Genomic DNA, 9,932 nt, shown 5'->3' with positions numbered 1-9,932 from the left:
TTGGGACAGATAGATGGGATGGTAGAATGAATTGACACATTCAAGCACACTTCCAGTTTGTGCAGCTAAATCTTGCATTTCATTTTGTAGTCATTGCCAAGAAAAGGCTGTTTTATGTAGATCCTCTGGATCAATCTGACTTTGGCAATTTAAATATATTAGAATTGATTCAGAATATGCAAAATAGGATGACCTGAAATTCTGTCTGTATTTCTACTTTGCCTATACATCAACTAAGGTTTCAGCAGCTACTTTTATATTTTGACACTATCCTCGTATGAATTAAGTGGGATGGATACACCTGTGGCTGTTCTATTGCTGTTTCCTCAGGCCTTGGCATCAATTTGACCCATAGCTCAGCCTCAAACTATACATTCTACTAACCCTGATGATCAGTTATTTCCAGCTAATCTTTCTTGTCTCTACCCTTCATCCTATCACTACTATATTTAACTATAGTTAACTTTCCTTCCACTACCTATTTAAAACCCAAGTGACTGCACCCTACCCTGCACTAAGTACCATTTGCCTCAACTTTCCAAACCATTAAATGTAAAATCCTTGTGCAAAACTTCCAGCTGCTCTGCAGCCCTCTAATACCAACCTCTTTGAACCTCTGACTTTTTAATTAGTTTTGCTTCCCCCCCCCCCCCCACCCAAACACCCACTCGCCCTATGTTGGTCTTATCCTATAGTCTTGTGATGGGTTTTTCTTTGAAAAATGTATTGTTTTAATAATGTTTTCTGTTCTGAGGCCTCATCATATTAAGCTGAATGCATCAAATCAAGCAAGGCTGCCTTTATTGCTGACTTCTTGTGCAGGGAGGGCTTCTAATCCTTGAAGCACAGATTCCATTGTCTTGGTATGAATCCAGGTCTTTGTGGACTGGCAAGGTGGCAAAGGGTTGTCATCAGCAAAGTAACACTAGCTGTTGAGTTGAAAAACAAAGTAATATGAAGTGAAACTAATAAGCCTACAATTACTAATAAGCCTAAATGCTCAACATACAGCTTCACCTTTTTGCATGTGACATGTACTGTGTAAAACTGGTACATTCTGCAACTGTATCTTAATCTGTTACTGGCATAAATAAGTCATACTGTTTTGTTTGATAGTATAGACAGGTGGTCTGTTTTGACTTGAACTGTGCTAGTATGGGAGGTTGGTAACCATAGTTAACTTTCCTTCCACTGTTTGAACTGCTAAACATAATGCCCAGGTCCTAATGATGTTTCATAATGTGACTGAGGACAGGATTCTCTTGTGCATGGGATAGCATCAATGTGGAGGTGACCAGATTTTCATCTGTGGGTAAAGAGGGAGGCAAGAAAAATTGTGGAGCTGGATGTAAGCTGTTTTTATGGTGGAGACGGTATGGAGTCTGAAGCTTAGCTCTGGGTCAAGCACTATCCTGAAATTGTCAGTATTCTGGTTACACTTAAGGCAGTTGCCACAGATTTATGGAACCAGAATTTCAGTTGAAAGGGAAAGAAAAATCGCAGGAATTGTAAATGGAACTTGGTGCATTTGGGACAAATGGTCCATGAATGTATGGTTATGGTGATCTTAAACCGATTGCACATTGAAGGGATTTTCTGCAGTGTTGGACCTGGGAGGTACCCCAGATGATGTTCTGGGGGACACCCTGCCCCTGCTTCTCTCTTTTCCCATGCCCCCTCTTCCCCCTTCCCACCCCATCTTCCCTGTGGCTGGGACCTTTAATCTTACCTTTATGGCGGCCAGTGTTACTTTAAAAAAAAAAGTGTGGCTTCCTTTCCCCTGACTCTGCTGCCCCTGGACTAAAGGCCTCAGGAACTGCTGCATTGCACCTTTGAGGCCAAAATCAGAAGGTTGGGCAAGAAATGTTCAGCTGCATTTTAGTGTAAGTCAGAGTGGAGTTGCAATCTGATTGCCTCTCCTCAGATGTCCTGATGATTTTCCTCCAAGATTTCAGTGTCTTGGAAGTTGATCTTCAATGCTTGGAGACTCCAGGTAAATCCTGGAGGGATGGCAACTAAAAGCTGAGTTCCTCCCAATTGGGTTGGAATTTACAACTCTTTAAAAACCCTAGTGAAACAAGGCTCTGCCATGGCTCTTTAACTGACTAATGAATGGTATTAACATCCTAATGCTGGGTTTCCCAATCAGTTAGGGGGCAGGTGGAATGATATGTCAAATTCCTTAAAGGAAGGATTTCTAATTAAAGGGACCATAGCATATGCCAGAAAGGCTCAACTGGATGTGGATTCTTGAGGTGCCAGCAACCACAAAAATGGAGAGAAGACTTGGGACACTCAAGTGGAGACCCTACTATGACTTCTGAGGGACACTGATCTTTCCCAAGGATGAGAGGAAGCAGCCAGCCTCCCAAACCAAGCAGATGTGGATGAAAGTGACAGAAGTTGTCAGTAGAAGTGTAATCACTCCAGCCTAGAGACAGTACACCAAGATGATCCAGGATCTCAGGTAGGCAGGAAAGGTGAGTGGGGTAACACTTTTAAGTGCCAATCCCCACATTGACTTTCCTGACATTCTCCTATACAGCACTCTCAGGACAACACCTTGCAGCTGCAATCCTATTTTACTATCCAGGCACCTCACATCTTCACCTGAACAGCTGACACCCTCACTCATCCTACCATCACCTGTGCCTCACTGTCAACCTCCAACCTCCAAATGTTGTCAATCCCTCCTCTTCACACAATCCATTACAATCACTCATCTCTCTGCTTTCTTTCCTTGTGTAAGAGTACACAATTTTGGAGAGAGGCAGAGATTGGAGGACTGGGTGGTCCTCCATTGACAGGCACCTTGTTGAGATCTGGCAATGCATATTGAATCGATCCCCTGGGAAAGGGGTCTCATTCCAGGAGGCTGCAGCAATGATCTGTTGTGAAAACCAGGGTGCTCACATGTTGAGCGACCCTGTATTGGAGGTTTTGCCTCCTTGGAGCTGGATCTGTCTCTAAGCCCTCAGCTCTGCCAAGTGGTATGTGGCTGAGGTGATGCCAGCTGGTGCTGCTGCTGATCCTGCAGTTCACCAGAGGTGGAAGGTAGAACTCCATATACTGCTCCTGTAACCAGATGAAGGCTGACAGGCAGGAAATGCTTCTCAAGGTGGATAATGTGAGAGGCAAACTGACTTCCAAGAAGTCAGGATTCACCTGTAAAGCAGTAAGCGCATTCTCCAAAGAAGTGCTGTTGGCAGCAGCCGCTTATCTGGCTATGGCAGAGGTTCTTCACTTTTGTATTCAGCAAAGCTGGGAAGGCTTTGAAGAAACCATTGCTGTGTACTCACCTGGTAGACCCCTGGTGAGTTGATGTTTTGGGAAATAAATACACTAGCTGTTAAAGCCAGAATGTTTGATTGTAACAGCAGTTATTGTCATGTAGATCACTTACTTATCCAACAGCAAATGAGGGTTTTGCAGCTGGCCTGCAAACTGCCCAGGTGAAACCTGGAAATGAAGGAGATTAACACTACCTCATGCCTGTTTAAAAACAAAATCTCCACCCCACCACCCCAGGCCTGTTAAAAACAAAATCTCCACCCCTGTCCAAGTTTTTAAGGTGAGAAATGGAAAATATGACTCAATTGCATAATTGTACTTAAATGACTTTGGAAAATGAAATGTCTAATGCAGACTTACCTAACTGATGGCCTGTGGGCCAAATTCTGGCCTGCAACCCCTCCCTACCTGGCCTGCCAAATATGGTTGGATGTAAAAAGACAGGATCACCACAGTACTTTTCAAATCTAGCAGCAGAAAATGCAGGGGGAAAGCCTCTTGTGATTGGATGTGCCGCAAACAGTGGGAAAGTCTGTCAGTCTAACTCCCTGTCTCAGGTTTTTCATTCACCCTCATCCCCACGCATCAACACACACTCTCTCTCTGAATGAGGGTGAGTGAGCAGCCTGAAACTGTAGTGAGCCTGACATACACACCCTCTTGCACTCAAATGGTCATCTTTATTTATTACTCCTTTTTAAAAAAAAATCAGTTTATTGTTTTGACATTTTTTTCTTTTCATACCATAGCTTTTTTAAAATCAATCATGTTTAATGCTGTGACAAAAGAAAACTTTATGAAATTTGCTCATTTGAGTGAGGAAAAGATTGAAATGTGGTGCCCATGCGGAAAGGCTAGACAAGGCAAGACTACTGGATAAGTTTGCTTGTGCAAAACTATTTGGTTTCTCCTCTTCAACACCCCCCCACCCCCTCCCCTGCAAAAACACCACGATTTTGTTTGAAACTTCAGTACAAATAGAAATCAGCTACATAGGATCAGCTGTTTATAGGATGGACGTTGCCATCTCTTTGAACTTCCGTTCACAAGTTTTGCTATGGGCAGGGGCTCAGGAAAAGTTAAGAGGGTTTGGGCCAATTAGCCTCTTTCTGTATTATTCAATGGGTTTGATGGAAGATTTCCTCAACTGCACTTGATGTTTGGTACAAGGAATGGCAATAAAATATCTTGAGGGTGCATCACCTCAACAAACAACAAGAAATGGCCTGTCACTTTATGTTTAGCAGCTTTCTACAATTTACATACCTCTCTGAATCTAAGTGACAGGTGCTTTTTAAAATCTTCTATAGTTTTGCCAGCAGGAATCAGCTGCCTGAGTAGCATGTTACTAGGTTCTGCTTTGTACAATTCAATGAGTTCAGATGGTAAGTATGATTGATTAACATCCTATAAGAAACAGAAATCATAAAAATTAGAATCCATTCAATGACACTATATACTTAATGGCTGAAATATAAATTGTGCTGTTGTGTATGGACCTATGTTTGTACCCACAATATCCACATGAATCCCTGAACTCAGCGCATTGAGAAAGTTTCAGAAGACAGGATATATTGATGTGAGCTGATCAGCAGAGACTAGACAAAAAGGGTAGATGGAGTTAAGATACAGATCAGCCACAATTTAATTGAATGGCAGCTATAGGCTTAAGGGAATTGGCCTATGCCAATGTAGAACAAAAGCTTGATATCCAGTCATTGTGAGCTTTGTTTTAAACACATGTGATGGAGTCATTATTTACACTGTTTGCAGGGCAGGTACTGCAACAACATACAAAGGCATAGCATCAAAACAATTTCTTTCTCTTTGATACACCTGCAAGAATACCAGGTTTTGAATGTTCCCTGCTGGGGAGGGGACAAAAGGATGAAATAATTTTCTGTAGTAGTCTCTGCTTACTAATTCAGAATATGTTACTAGTTCTTCTTCCCTTCTTCCGTCAGCAATGCGAACAAACACTGATGCACCTCTCACTTGGAGAATCTATTAGGAAAATATATTTAAAGGATTGCATTTCAAACTCACATTTAAAAAGTAACAGTAAAATTTTGTTTTATTGATGGAAAATGATACTTACAGTATTCCTACGAACCAGATCACCTAGAACATTCTGACAATCTTCTTTTGCCAAAGCAGCCAAGACATCCTGCACACAGGAAAATAGTCAAAGCGCATTAAACTTGGGATGTTTTAACCTATTTAGTTAGTGGGGTAGAAATTCATCTAGCAGTCTAAGACTGGTGAGATCACTTTGCTTACCCCAATTGATATTCAAATCCATTGCAGTTGATAGAATTGAATATTAGGTAGGGTGTATAATGGGTGGCCAATGCTCATTTTGCATTACTGGCCACAAAGAAATTTTACCCCAGTTCAGTTTATGCTAAATAGGTCAAACTTATGTGCCAAGTTGCACAGCTGGTTAGTGAGCAATGTTTCTAGAGTGGCCATTTTGGGCTGGCGTCTCCAAACATTCCTACAAAGTGGTTGAAGAAAAGGGGTCTCTCAGCTGGGAGGTCCTGTTTTCTGACCTTCATTTGGAATCTGGTATTGGGTTGGTGCTTGTACACATGGCCTTGCCATTATGGACAGCTCTTTCACAGTTCAAGCAGGAATCCAGCTTTTACTGGATTCTTGCTGACTTTCTGGTTCCTTTATATCCAAATGATGCCAGTGGGAATGATCACACCCATTGGAAAATAAAGTAGTATAAACCATAAAATAGGCCTAATATAGACCATTTTAACTGAAATGTTCTCTACACTTAATTTTTATTATTTTGCTATCAAATTTTTAAAACAAAATCAACGTCTGGACTTCTGTGCTTTTTAAGATGAGGATAGAATACTTCTTTGATACTGAAATATAAAATATATTCGGGTATAGCAGTAATTCAGGATGTACAAATAAAAGTTTGGGTTTTGAGAATTATCTGATTGGAGAGGGTAACCCTATTTCAAAGCAGGGCCCCAAGATTTGGTCCATGACAGTAGTCATACTGGCCCTATTCCAGTAACATTAACACTATGTTAGTGTTCCCCATAGTTATGGTCTGAAAAGAAATACTGCTAGCTAATGTTTAGATTGGTCTTCCTAAGAAGCCTAATTAGTGAGAAGGCCTGCGCTTTTTCCCAGTGGTCATTCCTCTGTGGAAACTCATGGTTTGCTCACAGTGGTGCAAGTGCCTTATGAAGACAAGCAAATTAACTGACCCGACCCAGTTCGTGGATACTCCATCAGGGATCAAGGCTGGAAGTCAAGATTGTTTACTCTGGAGCAAGGCCAAGGATTTTAATAGAGGATATTTCTGATTATGTGTAAAGATATTTCATACCTGTGTGGGAGCTCCTTGGTACAGTGGTAACTGATAAATCGCAGTGTTACAGTACTCTTTAGAAAACACCTGTAAAGCAGTCCAGGCCTGATCCTTCAGATCATAAGTAAGTGTACCTGCCTCCAATGAGGAGACAGCAACTTCATGAAGATGGACAATCACAGTGAGGTACTCATGATAAACTCTTCTTGGGAAAGACTGCAGATTTTAAAGAAATGATGAAGAAAAATAAGGTTCTTGCAGCTTAGTATAACAATAGAATGGTGAAGTTATTGTCTTCTTCCTAGGAGTATTCTACTAATCCATGTTTCTGAAGACAAAGCTGGAAACCAATTCCCCAGTCTCCCCTAGTGCCTCTTTATAGCCAGCCACTGCAAGGTGTGCAAATCATCCTGGATTAATTAATTGGTACTTTGGATTTTTTCCCCTCTCTGCTGTGCAAAAGCCTTTGACTTCTGCTTGTTGTCTTTCAACAGCAGCACAGCTGAGATCAGAATTTGACCTGAAAAGGAACTCCATGGCTCTGCACATTGGACCTTCACTACCATGCTGGACTTCGATTTGACTAAAAACTTTAATCAAATCAGTTATACTACAATGAGAATGTGTTGAACTTTTAAGCATGTTCTTTAACTTTGTAGAATATTCTTATCACACTGCATGTAGAAAATAAACCTTTTGGAAATCAGAATATTAAAAACTAATCAAGAATGAGCATTGCTGTATGTATGTTTAAAAAGGTAATATCCTGGTCACCCGCTGAGCTATAAATCTGTAGTTATACTTTGTGCTTTTCAGAGACAACCATTTCATAGGCCAGAACAGTCTCACAAATTCACACCTCTTCTAGAAATTGTGCTACACCAGATCATATTTATCACTTCCTCAAAAGAAGTTGAGGTCAGTAAGGCAAGATCTTCCCTTCTCAATCCCTGCTGCCTACTGTTAACTAGGTTATTGTTGTTCAGATGATCTTCACATATTCTCCTGATAATCAACTCCATATTTTACATGGAAGACTGAGAGTAACCTGCCCATGTCATGAAATTCCATGACTGGGATGTTTGTGTATTACAAATAATAAAATACGTTTGCCAATAAACTGAGCTGCCTTTGTAACCCTACATGAAACCAATATTAGTACTGAGTTACAAAATATACAGCTGTAAATAACCTACAGTGCCACAACTAGTCATTGAAACCACATTACCTTAACATTATCCAACCACACTGGGCACTTCTGGAGACTGCTGAAATCTATGTCCTCTATGAAAACTGGAGGATCATATTTGGCCCAAGCACTACCAAAATAATATGCACCTGGAGGGTTGAGTGAGGAGTGAGCTAACGTGAAGTTAGCCCAGGGTAAATTCTGAGACCTGTCCACAGATAACTGCAAAAGAAGAATAAAGAACCTCTAAATAAGTACATTAGTGATAGCATTTGAAATTAAGGAATTTAAAATCACAAATATGCTGGGACAATGCCAGATTTCCATTAAGGAAAACATTCCACAAATGGACAAATAATGTGTACTTTCAATTATTTACTTTCTAACTTTGAATACTGCACTTTTGTAAATGTTATTAGGTGTGTAGTTTAGCTTTTCAATTTACATATTCAGTTCATGGTTAACTTGAATTTCATGATGTGAATTTGTCATTGTCCATAATTTGTAAAAACAGCTTTGGGAAAATCATTTAAATTCACTTCCACCTCACCCCATGTGGCATTAATCAAAACTAAATTGTGAAAGCCATGTTAAAAGGGATAGTGGGCTCCTCTACAGATGGAAAAGTGGTGTTTATTATTTTGCCCCAGGAAGATGGCACTTCCATCTTCATATACAAAATTAAGATAGGGGAGATTGCAATCAATATCTGAGCTCTGCCTATTTTATGAAGACTTTGGCTTAGTAAAATTTGCATAACCTCCAGAATCTTCATAAGGACACCACTTGCCACTAGGTTAAAAGCCTCTCATTAATCACAGAAAGCAAGTGAATTTCTCCTGAATCTTATATTCTGCAATCTTGAATAAAACCATCACCTGTTCAACATATTCCTCAATCGAGCAATATCCAGCTTACAGTTTTCTGATTTTGCCCTGTACCTCCAGAGAATTTAATATACATAACTTGATATTCCAACAAGCCATCTTAAAGGTCACTCATATTAGTGAGATTCTCAATAGTTTTCTGCAGCCCTAAGATCCCCTTTAAATTACAAATGAAGTGCATGCATGTCATCAGTACAAATTCTCTGAAACCAGCAAAGTTAAACCAGAAAAAAAACAGGGAGTATGATCCTAATGTAGAGTAGGTTCAAAACCTCAACCTGAACTTTTGGATCTCCTTCAGACTAGAAGTGCACTTATATAACTGGCATATATACCAGAAGAGAATTTCCTCTAGGATCCCTGAGCAGAAACATAGAGAAGCATTGGCACTATAAACCATAGAATGTTCTTGTTAGAATATTTTAAAGGAGTTTAAAAGGTCAAATAAAATTGGAAGAGGGAGTTTTTCATTTTTGTGTGAACAAATCAAGTTGAGCCATGTGAATCATGCACCAAGATAAGGGGTGCAATTGCTAGGAGACCACATACCACAGTATGCTGGTAAAGCAATCAGAACTATTAGGGCCACAAGTAGATAAAGATTGGCCTGTGCACAAATTAAGAAAGCTTGAGGGACAAAGGTTTGAAGCTAAAAATATTAGGATGTGGTGTAAACACTTCAAGCACAGCATCTGCTTGAAAGGGTACTGTTATGAGACTGTGAAGCCCAAGGGAACTGGATAGTACAAGTGTAGGGCCTGGATTCCAAATGTTAGTGTGTCCTCACGTACAGTCAGAAATCCTTATCCTTAGCAGTGGCCCAGGAAGTCTGGAAGTCTGATCAGCTTGTAGGAACTTTGTGGAAAAAATAGGCTGGAAAATTGGATCTTGCCAGAATTGGGGCATGATCTTAGTACGGCACATGCTGCAATCGCCTAATGAAGCTGGTGACAGAATGATATCAAGTTGAAGATGGGTTTAAAGAACTCTATCTAGCCACTGACAAGGCTATTGCTTGGCTCCGTGACTCTGCACGCGCTAAGTAAATATAGCTGTCACTTAACGTGAAAGTTGTATAAGAATAATATTGTTATTAGCCAATGTGTATTAAAGTTTGTTTAAAACCGCTTAGGCCTGAATCTTGCAGAAGCTATTGGTGCAAGATCAACAACCCTTCATTGCAGCATAACTGCAGGAAGTCTGCTAACAGTTCAATTCCACTGTACAC

The sequence above is a fragment of the Carcharodon carcharias genome, chromosome 16, assembly GCF_017639515.1.
Source record: "Carcharodon carcharias isolate sCarCar2 chromosome 16, sCarCar2.pri, whole genome shotgun sequence".
NCBI classification, from domain to species: domain Eukaryota; kingdom Metazoa; phylum Chordata; class Chondrichthyes; order Lamniformes; family Lamnidae; genus Carcharodon; species Carcharodon carcharias.
This window is presented reverse-complemented; position numbering follows the sequence as displayed.